The sequence below is a fragment of the Bos taurus genome, chromosome 24 (assembly GCF_002263795.3).
Source record: "Bos taurus isolate L1 Dominette 01449 registration number 42190680 breed Hereford chromosome 24, ARS-UCD2.0, whole genome shotgun sequence".
Lineage (NCBI taxonomy): Eukaryota > Metazoa > Chordata > Mammalia > Artiodactyla > Bovidae > Bos > Bos taurus.
This window is the reverse complement of record NC_037351.1, coordinates 8,330,491-8,346,835: the sequence shown is the minus strand read 5'-3', so window position 1 is coordinate 8,346,835 and position 16,345 is coordinate 8,330,491. Positions and strand designations below refer to the sequence as shown.

The following is a 16,345-nucleotide window of genomic DNA, read 5'->3' as shown; positions in this document are numbered from 1 at the left end:
ATACTTTGGCCACCTGATGCAAAGAACTGACTCACTGGAAAAGACCCTGATGCTGGGAAGAATTGAAGGCAGGAGAAGGGAAGGGGGCGACAGAGGATGAGATGGTTGGATGGCATCCCTGACTCAATGGGCATGAGTTTGACCAAGCTCCAGGAGATAGTGAAGGACAGAGAAGCCTGGTATGCTGCAGTCCATGGAGTCGCAAACAGTCGGACGCGACTTAGCGACTGAACAGCAACAGATACACGTACGATCTGTTGGTGTCTAAAGAAGCTGTGTATCAAAATATTATGTAACCATGCCTTAATCTAAAACACTGTTCCTCTAGTTCCATCAGAAGCAATAGTTTCTGTTTCTGAAATTCCATATGAATGTTGCTGCAGATCTGTTTCCAGCAAGTGATCAAGTGTGGAGTCATTGACCCAAGTCTGCCGAAATACGGTGAGGGGATATGCACGGACCTTTGCTGCCCCTTGTTATGGGTCCTTTGCAGGCATCCTGACATTCGTAGAGCATAGTTATCATCATTCACAGTCTCCTGCCTAAAAACCATTTTTTTTAAAATTTTATTTTATTTTTAAACTTTACATAATTGTATTAGTTTTGCCAAATATCAAAATGAATCCGGATAATTTCAAACTGTGAGAACCACAGACAGTTTGGTAACATTTCTCAATGAGACGTAAATTTTAAAAAGTTAAGCTAGATACAATTTATTTCTGCCCTATGGATTCATGTAATACTGTCAGAGGGTTTTTTTCCCATCTTAAACCGTGATTATGTATGTGATGTTTGCATGTATATAAACACATTTATGATGGATTCGGTGAATTTATATTTATATTCATAGGTACCTAAGTGAACACGATGTCTCTGGGTGTGAACACTGACATTAAATTGATGTTCTATATGAAAAATATCTCATAACGCAAAAAACATGTTAGCTTAGGATGTACGTGTATTTGTCTTAGAATGAGTTCTAAATCTGATTGAGAAAATTAATAAAGATAGAATGCATCTTTAATTGAAACCATGCATTTACAGTCTCCTGCCACTAGTGGGCAGTGCAGACTTGATAACAGCAACTTAGCTTTTCCAAAGCAACTGTTTTTGAAAAAGCTCATGGTTTTCAGTTGGTTTACAAAATGATAATTATATTTTAAAACATTTAATGATTTCTATTCAAAGGTGATATTTGAGGGTATCAAATTGGAAAATGTCTACTTTAAATTGCTTAACACAGCTTTGTTGATGAGAAAAAAATAAAACCAACATAGAATTTCACAGTGTAAATAGGGTCTATATTTTGATGCCCATGCAGAAATGTATATTAAAACATATGTGATCCTTTTACTAGATAAAATGATAGAATGTCTGGAATAGAGGAAGCTTCAAAATTGTTGAGGAAAATTTTTTTAAGTGTCTGAACTTTTGAATGCATCTTTCAGTTAAATGAACTAAAAATTTGAAAAATGAAGAAAAGTGGCAATGAATGAAAAAAAGAGGATGAAAAGTTAACAGATTTAAAAAATATTGTTTGAATTATTTACATGGAATTATTTTTCTAAAATATGTTTGTTTGTTTATTTGGCTGTGGCAAGCCTTAGTTGTAACATGTGGGAGCTAGTTTCCTGATCAGGGATGGAACCTAGGCCTCCTGCATTGGGAGCACAGTCTTAACCACTGGGCCACCAGAGAAATCCCTACATGGGATTTTTTTTTTCAATATTTCTTTCCCTGTTCTAAAAGGGAATTTGTGATATTCAGAGACTTTGGAAGTCATGTAGTATATACATATAATTTACTTTTATAAAACATTATAGAATGTTTTAAAAAAATTAGACAATAAAAATACTTAGTCACATGTAATTTTTATATATTCTTTGTTTAATTGTTTTATAATAGATTGTAAGAGACAGGAATCTTACAGTACATTTAGAAGGGTCATTGTACAGAGTTATAAGTGTGAAATATTTAAAATTCAAATAAGTTGATTGACAGATAAAGTTAGCATGATACATCCTCTGGAACTTCATGTGAATTCTCCTTTCTTACTCCACTTCTCAATAGTTCTGATAAATGACCCTTCCTTTCACTGTAGATTTTCATCTATAAAAGTTTTTGAATATTGCGTAATTCTTTTTAAATGCCTGAAACTTACAAACAAATACCTGCCTGGCTAAAAACTGCTAATGGAGAGATTAGCAGTTTTTCGAGTTGGAAACAGATGTGCTTAATAGACCAAGTTTTTTTAAAATGTATTTGAAAGTGTGGTGTGCTTTAGAGGGAAATCATTCTTAAATTACTGACATTTAGAGAAGAGTAAATATGAGAATTTAATTGTAAAATCTAATAGGTATTTAAAATGCAACTTAGACAATGAGCAGCAGTAGAGACGGTTATATTCAAAATGCTGTTCCCATGCTGAATTTAATACTCAGTCAGCTTTCCCTCTGTGAGTCTGTGAATATTGATTTGAAATTGGATTATTAATTCCAAGAGTGCCGTAATGCCCATTCTTATGGAACTCATAATATAGAGAATCAGATATTCACATAAGTATTATCAATTACAAATAAGTATGATACCTTGCTGAAGAATTGATGCTTTTGAACTGTGGTGTTGGAGAAGACTCTTGAGAGTCCCTTGGACTGCAAGGAGATCCAACCAGTCCATTCTGAAGGAGATCAGCCCTGGGATTTCTTTGGAAGGAATGATGCTAAAGCTCAAACTCCAGTCCTTTGGCCACCTCATGCGAAGAGCTGACTCATTGGAAAAGACTCTGATGCTGGGAGGGATTGGGGGCGGGAGGAGAAGGGGATGACAGAGGATGAGATGGCTGGATGGCATCACTGACTCGATGGACATGAGTTTGAGTGAACTCCGGGAGTTGGTGATGGACAGGGAGGCCTGGCGTGCTGTGATTCATGGGGTCACAAAGAGTCGGACACGACTGAGTGACTGAACTGAATTGAACTGACTGATAATACCTTGCTTTAACAATAAGTAACTAATTCTTTACATAATTGAAGCTTTTTTTTTTTTTTTTTTTTACCATATGTAGAGAAAACTGCTAGTATTTTAAAATTGGCCTTAAGCTAAATATGAAATTTTAACTTTTAAATCTTTCTTTGAAAATTTTGTTTTTTTGTCTGGTGTCTTTTTAGGGACTTTGTTTAGAAATCTATCTTCTTGTGATAATAGCAACATCCCTAGTAGTTTATCAGTTACAGTGTTCTTTTATAAATATTTGTTTTAAATACTTGTAGTGTTAGTCGCTCAGTCGTATCCAACTCTTTGTGATCTCATGGATTGTAGCCCTCCAGGCTCCTCTGTCCACAGAATTTTCCAGGCAAGTATACTGGAATCGGTTACCATTTCCTTCTCCAGGGGATCTTCCCAACTCATGGATAGAACTCCAGTGTCTTGTGTCTGCTGCATTGGCGGGCAGATTCTTGAACACTGCAGCACCTGGGGAGAGTAGGTGAAATCCTAGACTAGTTTTCTTATCACCTGAGAGGCTGCTGCGTACATCGCTGAAGATTTTAGATTTTCCAGGGCACTGAAGTGAACCTTCACATCTATCGTCCCATGCATCATGAAAATCTGTTCAACTTGTTCTTTGCAAGACATAAATTAGCTTATCATGAGAAAGAGTGATACTGATAAAATACCATATTAGAATTCTATAAATGTATAAGAACAATGAAGCCTATGGGACATCACTTTGCTCATACAAGTGCCTTCAAGACCTTTTAAAACAAACGTAGTTAAGAATAATGTAAGCACTAAATTATGTAAGTCAGAATTAATTGAACTACTAGTGGATAATTTATGACATCGTCAAGGTAACCCTCAGAACACTGATATGACTGACTTAACTCTGAGGCTATTATAAGTATTATGAAAGAAAATTAGGCTACTCAGAACCTACTTTACTTGTACTAATAGAAACATAAAGTGGTAAAGAAAAATGATAGGTTGAAATCAGATGTTTTAGTATCTGATTAAGTTAACCAATACTAATTTAAAATTTTAAATATATTACAGAGAAGTCAGCTGATATTTAATTAGCCTACACAAATGAATACTTTGAGAATGATGATTAAAGAGGATTGTAAAGATAAAAGATAAGATCTCTAAGGGAGTTACACAGTGGCCATGGCTAGTAGTCTATCTGTGAACATCTTTATTCTCTATTCCAGCTGACAGGACACTTTCCAGCGATGCATGCCTCATAAATCCAAAAATTCTGGTTTTATCTTTTCCTGGAAGAAATCCCTATACAGGGATACTCAGTTAAGACCATTCTGGAGATAAGGAGCCAGCTTTTAGTAAATAGCATGAGCTTTTTTTTACTTGCAAGGCAGTTTTCATGTTGAAAAGGAGATTGGATCAAGGCATTCTGCTCGTGTCAGCTCTGCTATGTATATACTAACATCAAAGGTATTGATTGTATACACCTGAGTGAAGGAAGCAGCTATGAAACAGGAATGCGTAGTACACCATTTAAAAAACTGTGATATAAAGAAATCTGAAAAATTTGTGCCCATTATCCAAAGATCCCCTGGAGAAGGAAACGGCAACCCATTCCAGTACTCTTGCCTGGGAAATCCCAAGGACAGAGGAGCCTGGTGGGCTACAGTCCAAAAGAGTTGGGCGTGACTTAGCAGCTAAAGAACAACAACCGCAATACTGTATTGTTAACTACAAGTACTATGCTGGACTCCAGATCTCTCGAACTTATTCATCTTGCTCAACAGAAACTTTCTATTCATTTAAACACAATTCTTCATTTTTCCCTGCCCTGCTCCTAGCCCCTGGTAACCATCCTGTTCTGCTGCTGCTAAGTCACTTCAATTGTGTCTGACTCTGTGCGACCCCATAGACGGCAGCCCACTAGGCTCCTCTGTCCCTGGGATTCTCCAGGCAAGAACACTGGAGTGGGTTGCCATTTCCTTCACCGATGCCTGAAAGTGTAAAGGGAAAGTGAAGTCCCTCAGTCCTGCCTGACTCTTAGTGACACCATGGACTGCAGCCTACCAGCCTTCTCCATCCATGGGATTTTCCAGGCAAGAGTACTGGAGTGGGGTGCCATGGCCTTCTCCAACCATCCTATTCTACATTTCTATAAATCAGGCTGTTTTAGATACACCTCATATGAGCATCATGCTGTGTTTTCTGTTATTGACTTATTTCACTTAACATAATTTCCTCTAGGTTCATCCATGTTGCAAACGGCAGGATTTCCTTACCTTTAAGGCAGAATGAGATTCCACTGTATGTATATACCTCATTGTCTTTATTCATTCACTATTCATGGTCATTTGGCTTGTTTCCTTGTCTCGGCTGTTGTGAATAATGCTGCAGTAAATATGAGGAGTGCCTTCCTTGGTGTCTCAGCAGTAAAGAATCCGCCTGCGATGCAGGAGCTGAGAGTTCGATCCCTGGGTCAGGAAGATACCCTAGAGGAAGGCAGGGCAACCCACTCCAGTGTTCTTGGACAGAGTTACCTGGTGGGCTACAGTCCCTAGGGCTGCAAACAGTCAGACATGACTGAAGTGACAGCACGCACGCGTGCACCCACATATGTGCATGCAGATATCTCATAGAGACCCTGATTTCAATTATTTTGGTTATATATCCAGAAGTGGGATTGCTGGATCACATGGTACTTGTATTTTCAATTTTTGAAGGAACCCCTGAACTGTTGTCCTTAGTGGAGATTTCCCCTATACCTCCTGTCCCTGCCCATAAAAGCCTTTCCAATGGTCAATATCACTCAACAGAATGGTACGCATTTTACCAAGGATGAAAGTACATTGACACGTAATCACTCAGAGTCTACCATTTACCCTAGGGGTCAGTCTCAGTGTGAATGTACCTTAGGGTACGTTCTATGGGTTGTGACAAATGTATCCTGATATATATCCACCATGATGCTATCAAATGTAGTGTTTTTTTACCGTTTTAAAAATCCTCTGCTCCATGCATTCATCATTCCTTGCCCCACCCCTTCCAACACCTGGTAACCACTGATATTTTATTGTATCCATAGATTTGCCTTTTCAGAATGTCATAGAGTTGGAATTACACAGTATGTAACCTTTTTAGATTGACTTCTTTCATTTAATGGTATACTTTCCTCCATGTGTTCTCATGGATTAATAGCTCCTTTCTTTTTAGTACTAAATAATATTCCATTGAAAGGATGTACCAAAGTTTATCAATCACCTGCTGGGGGATATCTTGGTTGCTTCCAAGTTTTAGCAATTATGGACAAGGCTGGTATGAACTTCTATGTCCAGGGTTTTATGTGGTTTTCAACCCCTTTTCCCTGGTAGCTCAGCTGGTAAAGAATCCACCTGCATTGTAGGAGACCCCGATTCGATTCCTGGGTTGGGAATATCCCCTAGAGAAGGGAACAACTACCCACTCCAGTATTCTGGCCTGGAGAATTCCATGGACTGTATTAAATCTGCCTGTGGTGCAGGAGACCCAGGTTTGATCCCTTGGTTGGAAAAATCCCCAGGAGTAGGAAATGGCAACCCACTTCAGTATTCTTGCCTGAAAAATCCCATGGACAGAGTAGCCTGGTAGGGTTGCAAGAGTCGGACAGGACTTAGTGACTAAACCACCACCTCCACAATCCCTTTTCATTTTTCACAAATTTGTTTTTAATTGGAGAATAATTACAATGTTGTGTTGATTTCTGCCATACAACACACATGAATCAGCCATAAGTATACATATATCCCCTCTCTCTGGAACATCCCTCCCACCCCACGCCCCTCATCTCACCCGAAAGGTCATTACAGAGTACGGGGCTGAGCTTCCTGTGTTGTACAACAATTTCCCGTGTTTTTTTTTTTTTTTTCTACAAAAACCCCGTAGCCAAGATCGCTTCAGTCACGTCCAACTCCCTGCAACACTATGGCCTGTAGCCTGCTAGGCTCCTCTGTCCATGGGGATTGTCCAAGCAAGAATACTGGAGTGGGTTGCCATGCCCTCCTCCATGGTATCGTCCCTACCAAGAATTGAACCTGAGTCTGTTATGTCTATTGTGTTGGCATGCATGTTCTTTACCACTAGTGCCATCTGGGAAGCTATCTTTTTTACCCGTGATAATGTATATATTTCAATGCTATTCTCTCAATTGGTACCCCCTCTCCTTCCACCATTGTGTCCCCTAATTATTACCCCCTGGTAAATGGGTTCCGGTCTTAGATTATTTTCTAGGCCACGGATCACCTTCTAAACAGCAGCGTCTGAATAAGGCATCCTCAGGGCTGTGTCCAGGATAGCAGCTCCAAGTGTGGCACGTTATGTGGGAGGAACTGAGTGTAGCTGCTCAGATGAGAAAGAGCTCTCGACGTGGTGGAGACTCAGAGCATCACACCCTCTTCTTCTAGGCTCTGGTGCATCCTAATTAGTACCAGTAGTTTTAAAGAGAGTGGAGAAATCATAAAGACAGAAGGCTCCATTAGCTGGTATTTTTACAGAGATCATATGGGAGAACTGAAAAGGCGCAGATGACACGCTAGAACAAAGAGTATTCTTTGAAATGCACTTTAAAATGTGTAATTGTCACTTGAGGCAATTTTCTTTTGTAATATAGTTCTGAGGTTGCGATCAAAGCCAATGGAATATATAATTCTATATTCACGTTAACATCATCTAGCATACACAAAAGGAGGTGCTGATGAAATCTCACGAGGGTTCTCACATGGATAATCTGGATATTATAAAAGGAAGAGTAAATAATCTTTTTCTTCAATTGTACCAAGTTAGCAAAATGCAGTAGATTCAACTGAAAATAATTTTTTAAAATATATATGTCTAGGTATCTCTTGAAAGATTTTGATTTAATTGGTTACGAGTGATGATTATCTGTGTATTTAGAAGCTCATTATCCTGCTGCACACCTTGAACTGATATCTGCTGCTCTAAAACATGACCTGGAGAGGAGGGTGGGAAGTGTGGAAATCCCCAAAACCTGCTGTGATAATTTCACATTAAAGCTCAACTTGGCTTGGCCACCACCACGTGCCCATGTATCTGGTCAAACATTATTCTGAGTGTGTCCGTGAGTGTGTTTTGAGATGAAAGTAGCATTTGAATGAGTAGACAGTAAAGCACATTGCCCTTCCTGATGTGGGTGGTCCTCATCTCATAAGTTGAAGGCCTGAATAAACAAAAAGTCTGACCTACATGCAAGTAACAGAGCACACAGACACGTGTCTTGGTCTGTTTCGCTAAAGAACCAAAATACATCAACTTTACCAAAAAATCTATAACCTGACCATATCTTCTCTGCAAGTTCTAGTTTCTTTCTGCTCAATGGTTTTTTTCTCTTTTCCAGTTGTATTAACATAACTGGCATTGAAAGATCTACATGTACTCCTAGTTAGTCACATCAATATAAAAAGAAAGAAATGCTTTATATAGTTTATGACATCTTACTTCTGGCCTATTTTCCATTGTTCTGACTTTTTTTTCACTACATAGATGGTTTTCGCTGATTCTAGATAATGCATTGTTTATACAAAAGCCACAAAGTCCCAAAGAAGAAAACTGATTTTGTCAGCTCTTTCATCATGGGAAAGACTTACACAGATCAGGTTCAAATCTCCAATGATTTTGAAATGCCATATGTTAGGGGAAAGAAAGAACATATTAACAAGTTTCAAGGTACCAAAGTAGTGAAAAATCATGTAAAATGGAATGTTTCTGAGAGTAGTGTAATTATGTTATAAACAGCATCATATGCAAAAGTTCAAGTGCCATTTTAATACTGACAGAGTTTAAGTATGAAATCTTTGAATTGATTTTGAATCACATTCACAATGATAAATTATCTACAAAGAGAAGTGGATGAGGAGGCTTCTTGATTCTTCCTAAAATAGGGATGCCAAGGAGACAAATTAAAGAAGTGAAAATTTGTACTGTGTTTCAGATTGTTTGATTAAGAATGCTTCTAACATATGCTCTTTGTGACTTAAAATTAAATTACAAGATTTAATTCCTGTAATTCTTTTGATTAATCTTTCCTTTTTACATATTTTGATAGGTTTATTTATATATAATTCAGGCTTACCAGGTGGCTCAGTGGTAAAGAATCCAGCTGCCAATGCAGGAGATGTGGATTCAATACCTGGGTTTGGGAGGATCCTCTGGAGAAGGAAATGGCAACCCACTCCAATATTCTTGTCTGGAGAATCCCATGGACAGAGGAGCCTGGCAGGTTGAAGCCCACTGGGAGTCAGATATGACTTAACAACTAAGCAACAACAACAAGAGATATAATTCACATACCATGCAATTCATTGTAAAGAGCATACTACAGCTTGTGCAACTGTCACCATGATCATCATCGGTTGAGAAAGAAACCCTGGATCCTTTAGCCTGCATGCGTGCTTAGTGTTGTCTGACCTTTGTGACCCCATGGACTGTAGCCCACAAGGCTTCTCTGTCTATGGGATTCTCCAGGCAGGAATACTGGAGTGGGTTGCCATTTCCTTCTCCAGGGGATCTCCCTAACCCAGGGATTGAACCCATGTCTCCTGTGTTGGCAGCCGGATTCTTTACCGTCTATGCCGCCAAGGAAACAGATCTTTCAAGCAGTCACTTCTTAGTTCCCTAAAATCCCCACAGCTTTAGGTAATCACTGACCTAATGTAGTACTGTAGATTTACCTATGCTGGACATCTCGTAGAAGTGCAACTTTAAATGGCTTCTTTCAATTTATGTAGATTTTTAAATTGAGTTTCTATAATCTGCCTTCTTACCAATTATTCCTATGACAACTTAATAAAGAACATAAACATGCTGATTTTTTTTAATGGAAAACTCATTAAATTTTCTAATATTTAGAAAAATTTTCTAATTTTTAGAAAAAAATTAGGAGGCATAATTTTCTGTTTCCCACACATGCTTAGTTGCTCAGTTGTGTCCAACTCTCCGTAATCCCATGGGCCGTAATCCGCCAGGCTCCTCTGGCCATTGGATTCTCCAGGCAAGAACAGTGAAATGGGTTGCCATTTCCTATACCACCTGTTTCCCATAAGAAAATGTATTAACATTTAGCTGTTTTATGCATGTCTGAAGCAAGAGGTTAACATTTTTAAATGATATTATTTTTCTAAACAAAAGCTTTGATTTTGACAGATGTTCGGGTGCATATACTTAGTTGCTCAGTCGTGTCCAACTCTTTGGGACGCCATGGACTGTAGCCCATCAGGTTCCTCTGTCCATGGGGAGTCTCCAGGCAAGAATACTGGAGTGGGTAGCCTATCCCTTCTCCAGGGGATCTTCCCCATCCAGGAATTGAACTGGGGTCTCCTGAATTGCAGGCGAATTCTTTACCAGCTGAGCTACCAGGATCAGATACATAGGTCATCAGATGTATAGGTCATCAGGAGACGGAGACTAAACAGGAAAACAAAGAAAAACATTTCAATTTCTAAAACTTTGCAGAAAAGAAAGATATTCTTTCATTATTACCAAAGTTGGTACTAATTTCTTACTTGGTGAAGTTAAATCACACACTTTAGCCCTAATAAAATATATTCAAACATGAGTATTTGATTTTTCCTAGTCTTCAGTTCAGTTCAGTTCAGTCGCTCAGTCGTGTCTGACTCTTTGCAACCCCATGAATCGAAGCATGCCAGGCCTCCCTGTCCATCACCAACTCCCGGAGTTCACCCAAACTCATGTCCATCGAGTCAGTGATGCCATTCAGCCATCTCATCCTCTGTTGTCCCCTTCTCCTCCTGCCCCCAATCCCTCTCAGCATCAGAGTCTTCTCCAATGAGTCAACTCTTCGCATGAGGTGGCCAAAGTACTGGAGTTTCATCTTTAGCATCATTCCTTCCAAAGAAATCCCAGGGCTGATCTCCTTCAGAATGGACTGGTTGGATCTCCTTGCAGTCCAAGGGACTCTCAAGAGTCTTCTCTATCACCACAGTTCAAAAGCATCAATTCTTCGGCGCTCAGCTTTCTTCACAGTCCAACTCTCACATCCATACATGACCACTGGAAAAACCATAGCTTTGACTAGACGGACCTTTGTTGGCAAAGTAATGTCTCTGCTTTTGAATATGCTATCTAGGTTGGTCATAACTTTCCTTCCAAGGAGTAAGCATCTTTTAATTTCATGGCTGAAGTCACCATCTGCAGTGATTTTGGAGCCCAAAAAATAAAGTCTGACACTGTTTCCACTGTTTCCCCATCTATTTCCCATGAAGTGATGGGACCGGATGCCATGATCTTCGTTTTCTGAATGTTGAGCTTTAAGCCAACTTTTTCACTCTCCTCTTTCATGTTCATCAAGAGGCTTTTTAGTTCCTCGTCACTTTCTGCCATAAGGGTGGTGTCATCTGCATATCTGAGGTGATTGATATTTCTCCCAGCAATCTTGATTCCAGCTTGTGCTTCTTCCAGCCCAGCGTTTCTCATGATGTACTCTGCATAGAAGTTAAATAAGCAGGGTGACAATATGCAGCCTTGATGTACTCCTTTTCCTATTTGGAACCAGTCTGTTGTTCCATGTCCAGTTATAACTGTTGCTTCCTGACCTGCATACAGATTTCTCAAGAGGCAGGTCAGGTGTTCTGGTATTCCCATCTCTTTCAGAACTTTATACAGTTTATTGTGATCCACCCAGTCAAAGGCTTTGGCATAGTCAATAAAGCAGAAATAGATGTTTTTCTGGAACCCTCTTCCTTTTTCCACGATCCAGCAGATGTTGGCAATCTGATCTCTGGTTCCTCTGCCTTTTCTAAAACCAGCTTGAATATCTGGAAGTTCAAGGCTCAGGTATTGCTGAAGCCTGGCTTGGAGAATTTTGAGCATTACTTTACTAGTGTGAGATGAGTGCCATTGTGTGGTAGTTTGAACATTCTTTGGCATTGCCTTTCTTAGGGATTGGAATGAAAACTGACCTTTTCCAGTCCTGTGGCCACTGCTGAGTTTTCCAAATTTGCTGACATATTGAGTGCAGCACTTTCACAGCATCATCTTTCAGGATTTGAAATAGCTCAACTGGAATTCCATCACCTCCACTAGCTTTGGTCGTAGTGATGCTTTCTAAGGCCTACTTGACTTCACATTCCAGGATGTGGATCTAGGTCAGTGATCACACCATCGTGATTATTTTGGTCGTGAAGATCTTTTATGTACAGTTCCTCTGTGTATTCTTGCCAACTCTTCTTAGTATCTTCTGTTTCTGTTAGGTCCATACCATTTCTGTCCTTTATCAAGCCCATCTTTGCATGAAATGTTCCCTTGGTATCTCTAATTTTCTTGAAGAGACCTCTAGTCTTTCCCATTCTGTTGTTTTCCTCTAGTCTTACACTATGGTAATTATGTGCAGCTTCAGGTAATATTTAATTAAGAATTAAACGATGCTAATCCTTAAAAATCCTGTTTTCTAAAATTAAAAATCTAAAACATGCTTTTGCCTCCCTAAAAACTTTAATGTTCTGTAGTTTCATGTTCTATATACAAAAACAGAAAATACTATAAAGAACCCCAATGAACCCCATACACTATATTTAGTAATTATTTTCTCATGGCTGGACTTTTTTAAACCTCTATGATCTTCATCCCCATTCCCAATTGCATTATTCCATCTGGAAGCATTTTCACTTATATCTCAAAACATAAGGCCTCTTTTTTTGTTAAACACAGCAATATCATTTTCAAACCTGAGAAATTAACATTACTTTGCTAATATCAAATACTCAGTGTTCAAATGTCCAGTTTTTAAATAAACATCAATTTTATTTTCACAGATGACTCATTTGAATAAAAACTCAAATGAAGCTCAGACATTTTAATTGGATATGTCTTTGTAAGTGTGTTTTAATATGTAGGTTTTTCTTTATATTTCTTTCTCCTTTTTTCCTTTTTATAATTTACTTAAAAAGCCAAGTCACTTATCTTGTAAAGTTTTATTTTGGGGTTTAGAGATTGCATCCTGTGGTGCTATTTAATATGTCTGTCCTCTATATTTCTTATAAAAGGTTGGTTGGATCAATAAGTTTAATGTAAGTAATTGTTTCAGAGTGTTCTCTTAGGTAGTGTATTCTTCCTATAAGAAGAAGGTTTTTGGATGTCCGCATAGCACTAACAAACTGATATGTGATCAACTTTCTCAGGGTTCATATTTAAAAAAGAATAAATAAAACTGATGATAATTTTTATTTCATTTCTATCAATAAGTAATTTCATCCATGGATACACAAATTAATTGGAAAAATGTGTCCATCTCATTAAAAGATGCATTGCCAGTAAATGATTAATTTATATTTAACAATTATGTATCACAATATGTGCTATCTGATCTTATTTTTACAAAACCATGTACCTGAAATAATCTTTAAAATAATTCAATCCAAGATACACTTTTTAACATTTGGAACCTTACAATCGTAATATATGCATACATATTTTATGTACATATTTCTATTGCATCTTATAGAGTAAAAACCTTTTCAAGTATAAACACATGTTACAGTGTGATGACATGAAAGAGAAGGAATAGAAATAAAAGTTTAAGAAATAAAATTAATGATATAATTTTTTTAACAAATGAGAGTGAATATCACATTTATGTAGTTTTTATATGTCATTGCTTGAAGCATTGGAGAAGGAACTGGCAACCCACTCCAGTGCTCTTGCCTGGAAAATCCCATGGACAGAGGAGCCTGGTGGGCTACAGTCCATGGGGTCGCAAAGAGTTGGACATGACTGAGCGACTTCACTGTCACTTTTCACTTTCATGCATTGGAGAAAGAAATGGCAACCCACTCCAGTGTTCTTGCCTGGAGGATCCCAGGGACGGGAGAGCCTGGTGGGCTGCTGTCTATGGGGTTGCACAGAGTCAGACATGACTGAAGCGACTTAGCAGCAGCAGCAGCAGCAGCGTGAAGCATGATACAACCATTTTACTTAAAATGTCAATAGATAAAATTCACCAGAAATTTTATTTTTTGAATCTAAATAAATATAATATTTTAAGACACACTTTAAAAACGTAAAGGATACTTTAGCATGAGAGCAAAAGAGTTTAAAGACCACTAAAATCAGTGTTTTATTTTGACTTGAAAGATACAGTAAAATTTGTGTTAATGGTAGTTACACATCCTTTAGTCTGTTTACTACCATTTTTTCAGGCTGAGGGAGGGAATTAGGTAAAGTTTACTTAAAAGAATATTTGACTAAGTTTTGAATCTATAAGTGATGACATTTCGGAGGCTTCTCTGTATGCTTATGGTTAATTCAAATTATTTGAAAGAGCTGAACCTTGTTGCTAGCTGTCCCTGGGAGAGTGGCATTTGGAGAGCCTTCTCCTGGTTTTTTTTTTCAGTCTTCATTCAGGTTGTCACAATATTCCTTCTGTTTTTTTTTTTTTTTTGGCTTTGAGCATGTAGAATCTTAGCTGCCTGTCCAGAATGGAACCTGTATGCTCTACATTGGAAGGTGAAGTCATAACCCCTGGAGCACCAGGGAGGTGCCTGCGTGGCCTTCTGTTGGGGCAGTCTCCTTCCTACATTCCTCACTTTTCATGAGAATCTGGTATCCTCACCTGCCTAACTGTTAAACACTTGGTCATATATTCTGAACTAGCTGATAGTCAATACTTATCCCCAAAGCCAAATTATAAATGTTATGTATCAACATAAAAGCAATGGGAAGAGCCACAGAAGTGTGTTGACCAAGGTCAATATGATTCTAATAAAAAATGACTCAAAGTTTAGTGTAAAGAAGAAATTGGAAGGCATGGGTGATGAAAAAACGGTTCTGAGTCTGTCACGTAATCCAGAAAGAAATAATCAGATGCCCTAAGCTTGGTGGGGGATGTGCAGAGATGTGGAAAGTTGAGAAATATACAAGTGAAAGAAACCATGATGTTTGGTGATTAACTGAACATTGAATGCGTTTTCCTTCTCCTATATTATCCGATTAAATAAGAAAATATTTTAATTTATGTTACACAATATTTTTGTTTTCTAGACATCCTCCCCAGAAAGATTTTCTACTCTATGCTAATCTAAATGTATTAAAGTAAACATTTACATATAACGTTGCTAATTTTCCAGAAGCAAATTATGGCAGATATTTCTGAAGTCAGAGATGTGATAAGTTGCCTGATTTAACCTTTCACAAATACTGCAGTGTGAAAAGAGGAACTTTGAAGAGGAATTTTGGAATTATATTATGATGCAATTTCAAAAAAAACTATTGCAGCAAGAGACTACACTTAAATGAATTTTACATAAAAGAACATAAACTTGGAAAATGTTTTCTGATGCTGACTCATTCCCTTCATCAGACACCTCCTATTTCTGTCATATCCAATTTAACTAATGTGATATATCATTTGTGGATGACACTCATAATTCTGCTGAATTAATAACTTTTAGCATCTGCCTGTACATGACTTTTAACTTTTCAGTTGCTACATAGAGATTTTTAGTTATAGCTCCATTAATCCAAAGGTTTCCCAGGTGGTGCCAGTGGTAAAAAATCCACCTGCCAGTGGAGGAGACACAAGAGACGTGGGTTCGATCCCAGTGTCTGGAAAGTTCTCTGGAGTAGGAGATAGCAACCCACTCCAGTATTCTAGCCTGGAAAATTCCATGAACGAGCCTGGTGGGCTACAATCCATGGAGCTGCAGAGACTCGGACAAGACTGAAAGACTAAGCACACACCATTAATTTAAACCTTAAGTTGAAGAGCTAAGTGGCAAAATTAAGGTGGTTTTGAGTTCAAAATATTTTTAAATGATCAAAATAACTCATTTTTTTCTTTACCTATGTTACAAAGATATTTCTAACGTAGCAAGGTGTGGTTGGGGAACTCTGTGACTCTAGAATCTTTTAGAGTAGGAAGGAAACTAGAATTCCATTTTGTTTTCCACTCTTTTCGTTTTCATTATTTGAAACAAGGCTGGGAAGAATTCAGTAATTTGCCCCCAGCAAGAACCTGTTAAAGAAAATAACTCATTGTTTTAATAGGAGGGAGTATAGTTGTTTCATTAATATGCTAATCATTTTTTCTGTTATATTTTAATTGCTTTAGCTCTATAATATTTTATTTATTGTTTTTATTTTCTTTTTTGTTCTTGCTTGTCTGAAGTCTGTAGGAAACATGAAGTCAGAGTGGCTGGTTTAGAATTAGGGGTTGGAATAAATAGAGACCAGAACTGAGGGTTATAGAACTAAGAGGCTAATAAAGATTTTGATTTATACTCTGAATGGATTGGGAAGCCTGAGGAAAGATTTGAATATAGGAATTACATAATTTGACTGACTTTATAAAAAGCTTTATTTGACTGCT

General features: G+C 38.0%; 1 protein-coding gene across 2 annotated transcripts in view; it reads left to right on the top strand.

Annotated features, from left to right (window-relative positions):
* CCDC102B (coiled-coil domain containing 102B) overlaps positions 1-16,345 on the top strand; it is a 282,031-nt gene that overhangs the window by 55,389 nt on the left and 210,297 nt on the right. The gene's annotated exons all lie outside the window — the stretch shown is intronic.